Source organism: Diceros bicornis, chromosome 9, assembly GCF_020826845.1.
Source record: "Diceros bicornis minor isolate mBicDic1 chromosome 9, mDicBic1.mat.cur, whole genome shotgun sequence".
Taxonomy (NCBI): domain Eukaryota; kingdom Metazoa; phylum Chordata; class Mammalia; order Perissodactyla; family Rhinocerotidae; genus Diceros; species Diceros bicornis.
Window position 1 is genome coordinate 22,429,837 of NC_080748.1, and position 16,801 is coordinate 22,446,637.

The following is a 16,801-nucleotide window of genomic DNA, read 5'->3' on the forward strand; positions in this document are numbered from 1 at the left end:
GTCTACGTATAGGTTCGTTGTTTTGCATGTGGAAGTCCAGTTCTTCCTGCACAGTTTGTTGAAAAGACTGTCTTTGCTCCATTGTATTTCCTGTGCTCCCTTGTCAAAGATCAGTTGACTGTATTGATGGGGGTCTATTTCTGGGCTCTCTGTTCTGTTCCTTTGGTCCATCTGTCTGTTCTTTCAGCAATACCAATACTGTCTTGATTACTGTCGCCTTATAGTAAATCCTGAAGTTGGGTGGTGTCAGTCTTCCTGCTTTCTTCTTCTTCAATGTTATGTTGGCCCTGCTGGGTCTCTTGCCTCTTCCTATAACCTTTAGAATCGGTTTGTTGATATCCCAAAATAACTTGCTGGGATCCTTCTTAGGGTTGCACTGAGAATATAAATCAAGTTGAGAAGCACTGACGTCTTGACACTATTGAGTCTTCCTACCCGTCAACATAGAATCTCTCTCCACTTGTTTAGTCCTTTGATTCCATTCGTGAGAATTTTGTAGTTTTCCTTGTATAGCTCTTGGGGATATTTTCTTAGATTTATACCGAAGTATTTCTTTCTTTCTTTGTTTTTTTTTTTTTTTCGTGCTAATGTAAATGGTGGTGTGGTTTTGCTTTGAAATTCCGCTTGATCATTGCTGGTGTCTAGGAGAGTGATTGACTTCTGTATGTTAACCTTGTGTCCTGCAACCCTGCTCTAGTGGCTTGTTTGTCTCGGGGGGGGGGGGGTGTTTTTGTTTTGTTTTGTTTTTCTTGCAAAGTCTTTTGGATTTTCTACACAGACGATCTTGTCACCTGCGAACAAGGACAGTTTCATTGTTTCCTTCTCAATATGTATACCTTTTATTTCCTTTTCTTGTCTTCTGCACTAGCCAGAACTTACTAGTAGAATGTTGAAAAGGAGTGGTGGTGGGGGGTTATCCTTGCTTTGTTCCTGATCTTAGTGGGAAACTTTGAGTTTCTCACCATTAAGTTGACAGTAGCTGTAGGTTTTTTGTAGCTATTCTTTATCAAGTTGAGAAAGATCCCCTCTATTCCCCGTTTACTGAGATTTTTTTATCGTGACTGGGTGCTGGATTTTGTCGGATGCTTTTCCTGCTTCTATTGATATGATCCTGTGATTTGTTGATGTGTTAGGTTACATTAATTGATTTTTGGAAGTTGAACCAGCCTTGCATACCTGGGATAAATCAACTGGGTTGTGGTTTACCATTCTTTGTGTACGTTGTTGGCTTCGACTTGCTAACATTTTGTTGAGAGGGTTTGCATCTATGTTCAGGAGAGAGACTGGTCTGTGGTTTTCTTTTCTTGTAATGTTTGTGTCTAGTTTTAGTATTACCATAATGGTAGCCTCACAGAATGAGTTAGGAAGTATTCCCTCTGCTTCTCTGCTCTGAAAGAGATGATGGAGAATCAGTATAATTTCTTCTTTAAATGCTTGGTAGAATTCACTAGTGAACCCATGGGGCCTGGTGCTTTCTGTTTGGGGAGGTCATGAATTGTTGATTCAACTTCTCGAATAGACATAGGCCTACTCAGAGGGTCCATTTCTTCTTGGTGAGTTTTGGCACTTTGTGTCTTTGAAGGAATTGGCCCATTTCATCTAGGTTATCGAATTTGTGGACATAGCATTGTTCCTAGTGTTCCTTTATCATCTGTGTAGTGTCAGAGGCATCTATCGTGATATTCTCTTTTCTATTTCTGATATTAGTAATTTGAGTCCTCTCTCTTCTCTTCTTTATCCCTTTAGTAGCTATGACTTGGATCCACCTCCCCATCCTGACACTCTCAGATCTCTCTCACCTTTCCCAAATTAACTCCAGAGTGCACGAATGGTAGACAAAACAGGGAAGAAGAAAGGAGGTTTAATCGTGAAAGCTGTGTCTCCCTTGCTTCCTTCTTTCTCTTTCCAGTGTACACACACACACACACACACACACACACACACACAGACACACAGCCCAGAAGCTGTTTCAGAGGTCCCAATGCTGTACCCTGAAACAGACTCTTTGGTTCCCGTCATGTTTCCTCACGATTTTCCTTGTTGTTTACAAATTCTGTCAGGAAAAAGAACCTGATTATCTTCCAAAATCTCTGACTTGACTTTGTGTGTGTGTTTTTTTAATCTTTGGCAGAGCTGTGGATTCATCTTTAATGTCGTCTGGTGCCAGTGACAAGACGGGGTGAGTCGACTTGACTGATCTGAGTGGTGAAAGGTATTGGGAGCCTCGATAGGAATAACAGGTTTCCGTAAGAGACTATAAGCATCTCTAGGTCACCTTCTTTCCTTTTGGCTCTAGGTGGCAAAAAGAAGAAAGAGTCATAAGAGGGTGACTTGTTACTCATAGTTTGTTTGTGACCCTTAGAAACTAGTAGCCAAAACTCTTAGGAAACGATCAGAATGTCTTTGTGTAAGACTCTGCCTGAGTGGGCCAGGGGAGGAGAGAATCCTGTTTGGAGCGAGGAGAAGGCAGCCGTGGACAGGGAGCGGCGGAGCTCTCAGCAGCAAAGAATGGAGCTGATAGTCCTCGGCTCTGTTCCTCACCCTCCAGAGCTCTGCCACCATCTAAAGCCGTATCCCAGACGCCAACCCACCATCATACGGGAGGGAGCCCCTGCCTCAGACCTGCAGTTATTGGAACCCTATCTGAGGATCGGAAAAGACATAGGCGTTCTTTGAAGAGTGAGGATGTGGTGGAGGGGCTTGAGAATCAGGAAATGAGGAGGGGCTGGAGAGATGTGTGCCTAGAAACTGAAGTTGAAGTTTGAACTAAATTCAACCTCAGTGCAATTACACATGAGAGTTAGGTTCAGTAGTAAAGAACTGTACTTCAGTCTTTGTATTTGGCTTTTTTAGGCTTTTTGACAGGCCAAAGATCTTCGTTACACCTATATGAAGCCCTATGTCTAGGGAAGATTGAAATACTCGTTTCCAAATAACTAATATCCAAATAATTTTTTAGAGTTCAACCAGTTTACCAGTTGAAGACCACATGTAACGAATTTCAAACAAAAGTGTAACTCTAGGAAGTCACTTGGAGTCTGATCATCTATGTTTTTAATTCTTTAGAAATGATCCCGATGTATTGACTGAAGTAGTCTGCGATGAAGCCACCAATCAAAGGTGACGTATGAATTGAGAGAGAGTCAGAGAGAGAAAACGTATATGAATATGGATATAGAGAGAGAGCTATCTATCTATCTCTGTATCTACAGCTGATTTTTCTGTCAGTTGAGGCAAAAGACGTTTGTTAGACACGCACGTTACACAGGCCCTTCTCTACACTTATACTCTTTTCCTGAGTCATTTGCGAGAAGATGCAGACCGCGTGTCCTTTACTCCTGAACATTTCAATTTTATTTTTCTACCTTCAGGGACACATAACCACAGCTACAGTGATCAAAATCAGAAAATCTCACTTCCATAACCATAATACAATTACCAAAATTGGAAAATGAAAGCGTTAGCAGACTATTATCATCTAATTTATAGGCCTTGTTCGGATTTAGCCATCGGCCCCCAGAATGTCATTTTTAGAACTTTGATCCGATATCACATCCACGCCAGGCTCATACCTTGAGTCTAATCTTCCCGTCTCTTTAGCTTCCTTCCATTTGGAATGGTTCTTTGGCCTTTCTTGGTCTTTCACGACATTGACGTTTGTAAAGAGTACAGGGCATTTGTTTTGTAGGATGTCCCCCAGTTTAGGTCTGTGTGGTGTTTCCTTGTGATTACACCACGGTATGCATTTTGGCAGGAATAGCACAGAAGTGACGTTGTGTCACGTTTGCGGTATATCAGGTTCATCCCACTATTGGTGGATGTTAACTTTGATCCACTTGTTGAGTAGTCACTTGGTTGAGGGGCCTGATTTATTCACTGGCAGGTTACTGTTGTTCCATTTATAATTAATTACGAATTTGGGGGAAGCTACTTTGAGTCTAGGTTCCAAGTATCTCAATGTTCAATACCCTGCTCCACATAAAACTTTGATGCACTAGTTTTAGCATCCATTGATGATTCCTGTGTGAATAACATACAGCTATGATGGTTGCAAAACAGTGATTTCTTTCAAACTAAATTGTTCTGTCTGCATTTAATAGCTAACATTCTGTTAGCTGTTAACAGAAGAACTATTCCTACTCACCTATTTGTTTATTATTACTGTGAACTTACACATTCTTATTTTATTCCGTGAGTTACAATCCATTTCTAAGCTTATTTATTTGATGCTCAAATGGTCCCAGGTTTGGTCAGAGGGAGTTCCTTCAAGCTGGCTCCTATGCCCTTCTTTATTTTTGAAGCCTCTGTTTTTTTTAAGAGCAGTTTTAGGTTCACAGCAAAGTCACGAGGAAGATGCAGACATATCCCGCCTGCCCCCTGCCCCCACACATGCGTCGCCTCCCCTATTATCAACGTCCCCCACCAGAGTGGAACGTTTATGATAGCTGGTCAACCCCCATGGGCACATCATAATGACCCGAAGTCCATAGTTCACATTACGACTCACTCTTGGTGTTACGCGTTCTCTGGGTTTGCAGAAACGTCTAATGACGTGCATCTGCCATTATAGTAAGTATCCTGACGATAGAGTGCTTTCGCTGGCCTTGATGAAATCCTTTGTGCTCCGCCTATTCACCCCTCTCCCCGCCAGCTCCTGGCAGCCATGGCTATTTTCCTGTCTCGCCAATTTTGCCTTCTCCAGAATGTCATATAGTTGGAGTCATACAGTATGCAGCCTTTTCAAATTGGCTTCTTTCGCTAAGGAACCTGCATTTAAGGTTCTCCCATTTCTTTTCATGGCTTGATAGCTCATTTCTTTTTAGCACTGACTAATAACCCACGACTGGATATACCATAATTTACTTATCCGTTCACCTATGAAGGACATCTTGGTTGCTTCCAGTATTTGGCAGTGATGAATAAAGCTGCCGTCAACATTTGTGTGCAGGTTTTCGTGTGGATGTAAGTTTTCAACTCCTTCGAGTAAATACCAAGGAGCACGATCGCTGGCTCGTACGTTAAGGGTGTGTTTGGTTTTCTAAGAAACCGCTCGACTGTCTTCCAGAGTGGCTGTGCCAGTTTGCATTGCCAGCAATAACGAGTGAGTGTTTCTCTTGCTCCACGTCGTTGTCGGCATTTTCTGTTGTCGATGCTCCGGATTTTGACTATCCTAATAGGTGTGTAGCGGTATCTCATGGTTGTTTCGATTTGCATTTCCCGGATGACACGTGATGAGGAGCACCTTCTCGTATGCTCATTTGCCATCTGTATATCCTCTTTGGTGACGTGTCTCTTAAGGTGTTTGGCCCATTGTTTACTCAGGTGGTTTGTTTTCTTATTGTTGAGTTTTAAGAGTTCTTTGTATATCTGGGATAAGTGTCCTCTATCAAATATGGCTTTTGCAAATATTTTCTCCCAGTCTGTGGCTTGTCTTCTCGTTCTCTTGACACTGTCTTTTGCAGAGCAGCAGGTTTGAATTTTAATGAAGTCCAGCTTATCAACTATTTCGTTAATGGTCTTGATTTTGGTGTTGTATCTAAAAAGTCATTTTTATAAAAAGGTCATCTAGGTTTTCTCCTGTGTTATCCTCTTCTAGGAGTTTCATAGTTTTGCATTTTACATTTAGGTCTGTAATGCATTTTGAGTTCCCTTTTGTAAAGGTGTAAGGTCTACGTATAGGTTCGTTGTTTTGCATGTGGAAGTCCAGTTCTTCCTGCACAGTTTGTTGAAAAGACTGTCTTTGCTCCATTGTATTTCCTGTGCTCCCTTGTCAAAGATCAGTTGACTGTATTGATGGGGGTCTATTTCTGGGCTCTCTGTTCTGTTCCTTTGGTCCATCTGTCTGTTCTTTCAGCAATACCAATACTGTCTTGATTACTGTCGCCTTATAGTAAATCCTGAAGTTGGGTGGTGTCAGTCTTCCTGCTTTCTTCTTCTTCAATGTTATGTTGGCCCTGCTGGGTCTCTTGCCTCTTCCTATAACCTTTAGAATCGGTTTGTTGATATCCCAAAATAACTTGCTGGGATCCTTCTTAGGGTTGCACTGAGAATATAAATCAAGTTGAGAAGCACTGACGTCTTGACACTATTGAGTCTTCCTACCCGTCAACATAGAATCTCTCTCCACTTGTTTAGTCCTTTGATTCCATTCGTGAGAATTTTGTAGTTTTCCTTGTATAGCTCTTGGGGATATTTTCTTAGATTTATACCGAAGTATTTCTTTCTTTCTTTGTTTTTTTTTTTTTTTGGTGCTAATGTAAATGGTGGTGTGGTTTTGCTTTGAAATTCCGCTTGATCATTGCTGGTGTCTAGGAGAGTGATTGACTTCTGTATGTTAACCTTGTGTCCTGCAACCCTGCTCTAGTGGCTTGTTTGTCTCGGGGGGGGGGGGTGTTTTTGTTTTGTTTTGTTTTTCTTGCAAAGTCTTTTGGATTTTCTACACAGACGATCTTGTCACCTGCGAACAAGGACAGTTTCATTGTTTCCTTCTCAATATGTATACCTTTTATTTCCTTTTCTTGTCTTCTGCACTAGCCAGAACTTACTAGTAGAATGTTGAAAAGGAGTGGTGGTGGGGGGTTATCCTTGCTTTGTTCCTGATCTTAGTGGGAAACTTTGAGTTTCTCACCATTAAGTTGACAGTAGCTGTAGGTTTTTTGTAGCTATTCTTTATCAAGTTGAGAAAGATCCCCTCTATTCCCCGTTTACTGAGATTTTTTTATCGTGACTGGGTGCTGGATTTTGTCGGATGCTTTTCCTGCTTCTATTGATATGATCCTGTGATTTGTTGATGTGTTAGGTTACATTAATTGATTTTTGGAAGTTGAACCAGCCTTGCATACCTGGGATAAATCAACTGGGTTGTGGTTTACCATTCTTTGTGTACGTTGTTGGCTTCGACTTGCTAACATTTTGTTGAGAGGGTTTGCATCTATGTTCAGGAGAGAGACTGGTCTGTGGTTTTCTTTTCTTGTAATGTTTGTGTCTAGTTTTAGTAGTACCATAATGGTAGCCTCACAGAATGAGTTAGGAAGTATTCCCTCTGCTTCTCTGCTCTGAAAGAGATGATGGAGAATCAGTATAATTTCTTCTTTAAATGCTTGGTAGAATTCACTAGTGAACCCATGGGGCCTGGTGCTTTCTGTTTGGGGAGGTCATGAATTGTTGATTCAACTTCTCGAATAGACATAGGCCTACTCAGAGGGTCCATTTCTTCTTGGTGAGTTTTGGCACTTTGTGTCTTTGAAGGAATTGGCCCATTTCATCTAGGTTATCGAATTTGTGGACATAGCATTGTTCCTAGTGTTCCTTTATCATCTGTGTAGTGTCAGAGGCATCTATCGTGATATTCTCTTTTCTATTTCTGATATTAGTAATTTGAGTCCTCTCTCTTCTCTTCTTTATCCCTTTAGTAGCTATGACTTGGATCCACCTCCCCATCCTGACACTCTCAGATCTCTCTCACCTTTCCCAAATTAACTCCAGAGTGCACGAATGGTAGACAAAACAGGGAAGAAGAAAGGAGGTTTAATCGTGAAAGCTGTGTCTCCCTTGCTTCCTTCTTTCTCTTTCCAGTGTACACACACACACACACACACACAGACACACAGCCCAGAAGCTGTTTCAGAGGTCCCAATGCTGTACCCTGAAACAGACTCTTTGGTTCCCGTCATGTTTCCTCACGATTTTCCTTGTTGTTTACAAATTCTGTCAGGAAAAAGAACCTGATTATCTTCCAAAATCTCTGACTTGACTTTGTGTGTGTGTTTTTTTAATCTTTGGCAGAGCTGTGGATTCATCTTTAATGTCGTCTGGTGCCAGTGACAAGACGGGGTGAGTCGACTTGACTGATCTGAGTGGTGAAAGGTATTGGGAGCCTCGATAGGAATAACAGGTTTCCGTAAGAGACTATAAGCATCTCTAGGTCACCTTCTTTCCTTTTGGCTCTAGGTGGCAAAAAGAAGAAAGAGTCATAAGAGGGTGACTTGTTACTCATAGTTTGTTTGTGACCCTTAGAAACTAGTAGCCAAAACTCTTAGGAAACGATCAGAATGTCTTTGTGTAAGACTCTGCCTGAGTGGGCCAGGGGAGGAGAGAATCCTGTTTGGAGCGAGGAGAAGGCAGCCGTGGACAGGGAGCGGCGGAGCTCTCAGCAGCAAAGAATGGAGCTGATAGTCCTCGGCTCTGTTCCTCACCCTCCAGAGCTCTGCCACCATCTAAAGCCGTATCCCAGACGCCAACCCACCATCATACGGGAGGGAGCCCCTGCCTCAGACCTGCAGTTATTGGAACCCTATCTGAGGATCGGAAAAGACATAGGCGTTCTTTGAAGAGTGAGGATGTGGTGGAGGGGCTTGAGAATCAGGAAATGAGGAGGGGCTGGAGAGATGTGTGCCTAGAAACTGAAGTTGAAGTTTGAACTAAATTCAACCTCAGTGCAATTACACATGAGAGTTAGGTTCAGTAGTAAAGAACTGTACTTCAGTCTTTGTATTTGGCTTTTTTAGGCTTTTTGACAGGCCAAAGATCTTCGTTACACCTATATGAAGCCCTATGTCTAGGGAAGATTGAAATACTCGTTTCCAAATAACTAATATCCAAATAATTTTTTAGAGTTCAACCAGTTTACCAGTTGAAGACCACATGTAACGAATTTCAAACAAAAGTGTAACTCTAGGAAGTCACTTGGAGTCTGATCATCTATGTTTTTAATTCTTTAGAAATGATCCCGATGTATTGACTGAAGTAGTCTGCGATGAAGCCACCAATCAAAGGTGACGTATGAATTGAGAGAGAGTCAGAGAGAGAAAACGTATATGAATATGGATATAGAGAGAGAGCTATCTATCTATCTCTGTATCTACAGCTGATTTTTCTGTCAGTTGAGGCAAAAGACGTTTGTTAGACACGCACGTTACACAGGCCCTTCTCTACACTTATACTCTTTTCCTGAGTCATTTGCGAGAAGATGCAGACCGCGTGTCCTTTACTCCTGAACATTTCAATTTTATTTTTCTACCTTCAGGGACACATAACCACAGCTACAGTGATCAAAATCAGAAAATCTCACTTCCATAACCATAATACAATTACCAAAATTGGAAAATGAAAGCGTTAGCAGACTATTATCATCTAATTTATAGGCCTTGTTCGGATTTAGCCATCGGCCCCCAGAATGTCATTTTTAGAACTTTGATCCGATATCACATCCACGCCAGGCTCATACCTTGAGTCTAATCTTCCCGTCTCTTTAGCTTCCTTCCATTTGGAATGGTTCTTTGGCCTTTCTTGGTCTTTCACGACATTGACGTTTGTAAAGAGTACAGGGCATTTGTTTTGTAGGATGTCCCCCAGTTTAGGTCTGTGTGGTGTTTCCTTGTGATTACACCACGGTATGCATTTTGGCAGGAATAGCACAGAAGTGACGTTGTGTCACGTTTGCGGTATATCAGGTTCATCCCACTATTGGTGGATGTTAACTTTGATCCACTTGTTGAGTAGTCACTTGGTTGAGGGGCCTGATTTATTCACTGGCAGGTTACTGTTGTTCCATTTATAATTAATTACGAATTTGGGGGAAGCTACTTTGAGTCTAGGTTCCAAGTATCTCAATGTTCAATACCCTGCTCCACATAAAACTTTGATGCACTAGTTTTAGCATCCATTGATGATTCCTGTGTGAATAACATACAGCTATGATGGTTGCAAAACAGTGATTTCTTTCAAACTAAATTGTTCTGTCTGCATTTAATAGCTAACATTCTGTTAGCTGTTAACAGAAGAACTATTCCTACTCACCTATTTGTTTATTATTACTGTGAACTTACACATTCTTATTTTATTCCGTGAGTTACAATCCATTTCTAAGCTTATTTATTTGATGCTCAAATGGTCCCAGGTTTGGTCAGAGGGAGTTCCTTCAAGCTGGCTCCTATGCCCTTCTTTATTTTTGAAGCCTCTGTTTTTTTTAAGAGCAGTTTTAGGTTCACAGCAAAGTCACGAGGAAGATGCAGACATATCCCGCCTGCCCCCTGCCCCCACACATGCGTCGCCTCCCCTATTATCAACGTCCCCCACCAGAGTGGAACGTTTATGATAGCTGGTCAACCCCCATGGGCACATCATAATGACCCGAAGTCCATAGTTCACATTACGACTCACTCTTGGTGTTACGCGTTCTCTGGGTTTGCAGAAACGTCTAATGACGTGCATCTGCCATTATAGTAAGTATCCTGACGATAGAGTGCTTTCGCTGGCCTTGATGAAATCCTTTGTGCTCCGCCTATTCACCCCTCTCCCCGCCAGCTCCTGGCAGCCATGGCTATTTTCCTGTCTCGCCAATTTTGCCTTCTCCAGAATGTCATATAGTTGGAGTCATACAGTATGCAGCCTTTTCAAATTGGCTTCTTTCGCTAAGGAACCTGCATTTAAGGTTCTCCCATTTCTTTTCATGGCTTGATAGCTCATTTCTTTTTAGCACTGACTAATAACCCACGACTGGATATACCATAATTTACTTATCCGTTCACCTATGAAGGACATCTTGGTTGCTTCCAGTATTTGGCAGTGATGAATAAAGCTGCCGTCAACATTTGTGTGCAGGTTTTCGTGTGGATGTAAGTTTTCAACTCCTTCGAGTAAATACCAAGGAGCACGATCGCTGGCTCGTACGTTAAGGGTGTGTTTGGTTTTCTAAGAAACCGCTCGACTGTCTTCCAGAGTGGCTGTGCCAGTTTGCATTGCCAGCAATAACGAGTGAGTGTTTCTCTTGCTCCACGTCGTTGTCGGCATTTTCTGTTGTCGATGCTCCGGATTTTGACTATCCTAATAGGTGTGTAGCGGTATCTCATGGTTGTTTCGATTTGCATTTCCCGGATGACACGTGATGAGGAGCACCTTCTCGTATGCTCATTTGCCATCTGTATATCCTCTTTGGTGACGTGTCTCTTAAGGTGTTTGGCCCATTGTTTACTCAGGTGGTTTGTTTTCTTATTGTTGAGTTTTAAGAGTTCTTTGTATATCTGGGATAAGTGTCCTCTATCAAATATGGCTTTTGCAAATATTTTCTCCCAGTCTGTGGCTTGTCTTCTCGTTCTCTTGACACTGTCTTTTGCAGAGCAGCAGGTTTGAATTTTAATGAAGTCCAGCTTATCAACTATTTCGTTAATGGTCTTGATTTTGGTGTTGTATCTAAAAAGTCATTTTTATAAAAAGGTCATCTAGGTTTTCTCCTGTGTTATCCTCTTCTAGGAGTTTCATAGTTTTGCATTTTACATTTAGGTCTGTAATGCATTTTGAGTTCCCTTTTGTAAAGGTGTAAGGTCTACGTATAGGTTCGTTGTTTTGCATGTGGAAGTCCAGTTCTTCCTGCACAGTTTGTTGAAAAGACTGTCTTTGCTCCATTGTATTTCCTGTGCTCCCTTGTCAAAGATCAGTTGACTGTATTGATGGGGGTCTATTTCTGGGCTCTCTGTTCTGTTCCTTTGGTCCATCTGTCTGTTCTTTCAGCAATACCAATACTGTCTTGATTACTGTCGCCTTATAGTAAATCCTGAAGTTGGGTGGTGTCAGTCTTCCTGCTTTCTTCTTCTTCAATGTTATGTTGGCCCTGCTGGGTCTCTTGCCTCTTCCTATAACCTTTAGAATCGGTTTGTTGATATCCCAAAATAACTTGCTGGGATCCTTCTTAGGGTTGCACTGAGAATATAAATCAAGTTGAGAAGCACTGACGTCTTGACACTATTGAGTCTTCCTACCCGTCAACATAGAATCTCTCTCCACTTGTTTAGTCCTTTGATTCCATTCGTGAGAATTTTGTAGTTTTCCTTGTATAGCTCTTGGGGATATTTTCTTAGATTTATACCGAAGTATTTCTTTCTTTCTTTGTTTTTTTTTTTTTTTGGTGCTAATGTAAATGGTGGTGTGGTTTTGCTTTGAAATTCCGCTTGATCATTGCTGGTGTCTAGGAGAGTGATTGACTTCTGTATGTTAACCTTGTGTCCTGCAACCCTGCTCTAGTGGCTTGTTTGTCTCGGGGGGGGGGGGTGTTTTTGTTTTGTTTTGTTTTTCTTGCAAAGTCTTTTGGATTTTCTACACAGACGATCTTGTCACCTGCGAACAAGGACAGTTTCATTGTTTCCTTCTCAATATGTATACCTTTTATTTCCTTTTCTTGTCTTCTGCACTAGCCAGAACTTACTAGTAGAATGTTGAAAAGGAGTGGTGGTGGGGGGTTATCCTTGCTTTGTTCCTGATCTTAGTGGGAAACTTTGAGTTTCTCACCATTAAGTTGACAGTAGCTGTAGGTTTTTTGTAGCTATTCTTTATCAAGTTGAGAAAGATCCCCTCTATTCCCCGTTTACTGAGATTTTTTTATCGTGACTGGGTGCTGGATTTTGTCGGATGCTTTTCCTGCTTCTATTGATATGATCCTGTGATTTGTTGATGTGTTAGGTTACATTAATTGATTTTTGGAAGTTGAACCAGCCTTGCATACCTGGGATAAATCAACTGGGTTGTGGTTTACCATTCTTTGTGTACGTTGTTGGCTTCGACTTGCTAACATTTTGTTGAGAGGGTTTGCATCTATGTTCAGGAGAGAGACTGGTCTGTGGTTTTCTTTTCTTGTAATGTTTGTGTCTAGTTTTAGTATTACCATAATGGTAGCCTCACAGAATGAGTTAGGAAGTATTCCCTCTGCTTCTCTGCTCTGAAAGAGATGATGGAGAATCAGTATAATTTCTTCTTTAAATGCTTGGTAGAATTCACTAGTGAACCCATGGGGCCTGGTGCTTTCTGTTTGGGGAGGTCATGAATTGTTGATTCAACTTCTCGAATAGACATAGGCCTACTCAGAGGGTCCATTTCTTCTTGGTGAGTTTTGGCACTTTGTGTCTTTGAAGGAATTGGCCCATTTCATCTAGGTTATCGAATTTGTGGACATAGCATTGTTCCTAGTGTTCCTTTATCATCTGTGTAGTGTCAGAGGCATCTATCGTGATATTCTCTTTTCTATTTCTGATATTAGTAATTTGAGTCCTCTCTCTTCTCTTCTTTATCCCTTTAGTAGCTATGACTTGGATCCACCTCCCCATCCTGACACTCTCAGATCTCTCTCACCTTTCCCAAATTAACTCCAGAGTGCACGAATGGTAGACAAAACAGGGAAGAAGAAAGGAGGTTTAATCGTGAAAGCTGTGTCTCCCTTGCTTCCTTCTTTCTCTTTCCAGTGTACACACACACACACACACACACACACACACACACACAGACACACAGCCCAGAAGCTGTTTCAGAGGTCCCAATGCTGTACCCTGAAACAGACTCTTTGGTTCCCGTCATGTTTCCTCACGATTTTCCTTGTTGTTTACAAATTCTGTCAGGAAAAAGAACCTGATTATCTTCCAAAATCTCTGACTTGACTTTGTGTGTGTGTTTTTTTAATCTTTGGCAGAGCTGTGGATTCATCTTTAATGTCGTCTGGTGCCAGTGACAAGACGGGGTGAGTCGACTTGACTGATCTGAGTGGTGAAAGGTATTGGGAGCCTCGATAGGAATAACAGGTTTCCGTAAGAGACTATAAGCATCTCTAGGTCACCTTCTTTCCTTTTGGCTCTAGGTGGCAAAAAGAAGAAAGAGTCATAAGAGGGTGACTTGTTACTCATAGTTTGTTTGTGACCCTTAGAAACTAGTAGCCAAAACTCTTAGGAAACGATCAGAATGTCTTTGTGTAAGACTCTGCCTGAGTGGGCCAGGGGAGGAGAGAATCCTGTTTGGAGCGAGGAGAAGGCAGCCGTGGACAGGGAGCGGCGGAGCTCTCAGCAGCAAAGAATGGAGCTGATAGTCCTCGGCTCTGTTCCTCACCCTCCAGAGCTCTGCCACCATCTAAAGCCGTATCCCAGACGCCAACCCACCATCATACGGGAGGGAGCCCCTGCCTCAGACCTGCAGTTATTGGAACCCTATCTGAGGATCGGAAAAGACATAGGCGTTCTTTGAAGAGTGAGGATGTGGTGGAGGGGCTTGAGAATCAGGAAATGAGGAGGGGCTGGAGAGATGTGTGCCTAGAAACTGAAGTTGAAGTTTGAACTAAATTCAACCTCAGTGCAATTACACATGAGAGTTAGGTTCAGTAGTAAAGAACTGTACTTCAGTCTTTGTATTTGGCTTTTTTAGGCTTTTTGACAGGCCAAAGATCTTCGTTACACCTATATGAAGCCCTATGTCTAGGGAAGATTGAAATACTCGTTTCCAAATAACTAATATCCAAATAATTTTTTAGAGTTCAACCAGTTTACCAGTTGAAGACCACATGTAACGAATTTCAAACAAAAGTGTAACTCTAGGAAGTCACTTGGAGTCTGATCATCTATGTTTTTAATTCTTTAGAAATGATCCCGATGTATTGACTGAAGTAGTCTGCGATGAAGCCACCAATCAAAGGTGACGTATGAATTGAGAGAGAGTCAGAGAGAGAAAACGTATATGAATATGGATATAGAGAGAGAGCTATCTATCTATCTCTGTATCTACAGCTGATTTTTCTGTCAGTTGAGGCAAAAGACGTTTGTTAGACACGCACGTTACACAGGCCCTTCTCTACACTTATACTCTTTTCCTGAGTCATTTGCGAGAAGATGCAGACCGCGTGTCCTTTACTCCTGAACATTTCAATTTTATTTTTCTACCTTCAGGGACACATAACCACAGCTACAGTGATCAAAATCAGAAAATCTCACTTCCATAACCATAATACAATTACCAAAATTGGAAAATGAAAGCGTTAGCAGACTATTATCATCTAATTTATAGGCCTTGTTCGGATTTAGCCATCGGCCCCCAGAATGTCATTTTTAGAACTTTGATCCGATATCACATCCACGCCAGGCTCATACCTTGAGTCTAATCTTCCCGTCTCTTTAGCTTCCTTCCATTTGGAATGGTTCTTTGGCCTTTCTTGGTCTTTCACGACATTGACGTTTGTAAAGAGTACAGGGCATTTGTTTTGTAGGATGTCCCCCAGTTTAGGTCTGTGTGGTGTTTCCTTGTGATTACACCACGGTATGCATTTTGGCAGGAATAGCACAGAAGTGACGTTGTGTCACGTTTGCGGTATATCAGGTTCATCCCACTATTGGTGGATGTTAACTTTGATCCACTTGTTGAGTAGTCACTTGGTTGAGGGGCCTGATTTATTCACTGGCAGGTTACTGTTGTTCCATTTATAATTAATTACGAATTTGGGGGAAGCTACTTTGAGTCTAGGTTCCAAGTATCTCAATGTTCAATACCCTGCTCCACATAAAACTTTGATGCACTAGTTTTAGCATCCATTGATGATTCCTGTGTGAATAACATACAGCTATGATGGTTGCAAAACAGTGATTTCTTTCAAACTAAATTGTTCTGTCTGCATTTAATAGCTAACATTCTGTTAGCTGTTAACAGAAGAACTATTCCTACTCACCTATTTGTTTATTATTACTGTGAACTTACACATTCTTATTTTATTCCGTGAGTTACAATCCATTTCTAAGCTTATTTATTTGATGCTCAAATGGTCCCAGGTTTGGTCAGAGGGAGTTCCTTCAAGCTGGCTCCTATGCCCTTCTTTATTTTTGAAGCCTCTGTTTTTTTTAAGAGCAGTTTTAGGTTCACAGCAAAGTCACGAGGAAGATGCAGACATATCCCGCCTGCCCCCTGCCCCCACACATGCGTCGCCTCCCCTATTATCAACGTCCCCCACCAGAGTGGAACGTTTATGATAGCTGGTCAACCCCCATGGGCACATCATAATGACCCGAAGTCCATAGTTCACATTACGACTCACTCTTGGTGTTACGCGTTCTCTGGGTTTGCAGAAACGTCTAATGACGTGCATCTGCCATTATAGTAAGTATCCTGACGATAGAGTGCTTTCGCTGGCCTTGATGAAATCCTTTGTGCTCCGCCTATTCACCCCTCTCCCCGCCAGCTCCTGGCAGCCATGGCTATTTTCCTGTCTCGCCAATTTTGCCTTCTCCAGAATGTCATATAGTTGGAGTCATACAGTATGCAGCCTTTTCAAATTGGCTTCTTTCGCTAAGGAACCTGCATTTAAGGTTCTCCCATTTCTTTTCATGGCTTGATAGCTCATTTCTTTTTAGCACTGACTAATAACCCACGACTGGATATACCATAATTTACTTATCCGTTCACCTATGAAGGACATCTTGGTTGCTTCCAGTATTTGGCAGTGATGAATAAAGCTGCCGTCAACATTTGTGTGCAGGTTTTCGTGTGGATGTAAGTTTTCAACTCCTTCGAGTAAATACCAAGGAGCACGATCGCTGGCTCGTACGTTAAGGGTGTGTTTGGTTTTCTAAGAAACCGCTCGACTGTCTTCCAGAGTGGCTGTGCCAGTTTGCATTGCCAGCAATAACGAGTGAGTGTTTCTCTTGCTCCACGTCGTTGTCGGCATTTTCTGTTGTCGATGCTCCGGATTTTGACTATCCTAATAGGTGTGTAGCGGTATCTCATGGTTGTTTCGATTTGCATTTCCCGGATGACACGTGATGAGGAGCACCTTCTCGTATGCTCATTTGCCATCTGTATATCCTCTTTGGTGACGTGTCTCTTAAGGTGTTTGGCCCATTGTTTACTCAGGTGGTTTGTTTTCTTATTGTTGAGTTTTAAGAGTTCTTTGTATATCTGGGATAAGTGTCCTCTATCAAATATGGCTTTTGCAAATATTTTCTCCCAGTCTGTGGCTTGTCTTCTCGTTCTCTTGACACTGTCTTTTGCAGAGCAGCAGGTTTGAATT

General features: G+C 41.9%; 1 protein-coding gene; it reads left to right on the forward strand.

Moving 5' to 3' along the window:
• LOC131409894 (phosphatidylinositol 3,4,5-trisphosphate 3-phosphatase TPTE2-like) overlaps positions 1-16,801 on the forward strand; it is a 233,745-nt gene that overhangs the window by 139,407 nt on the left and 77,537 nt on the right.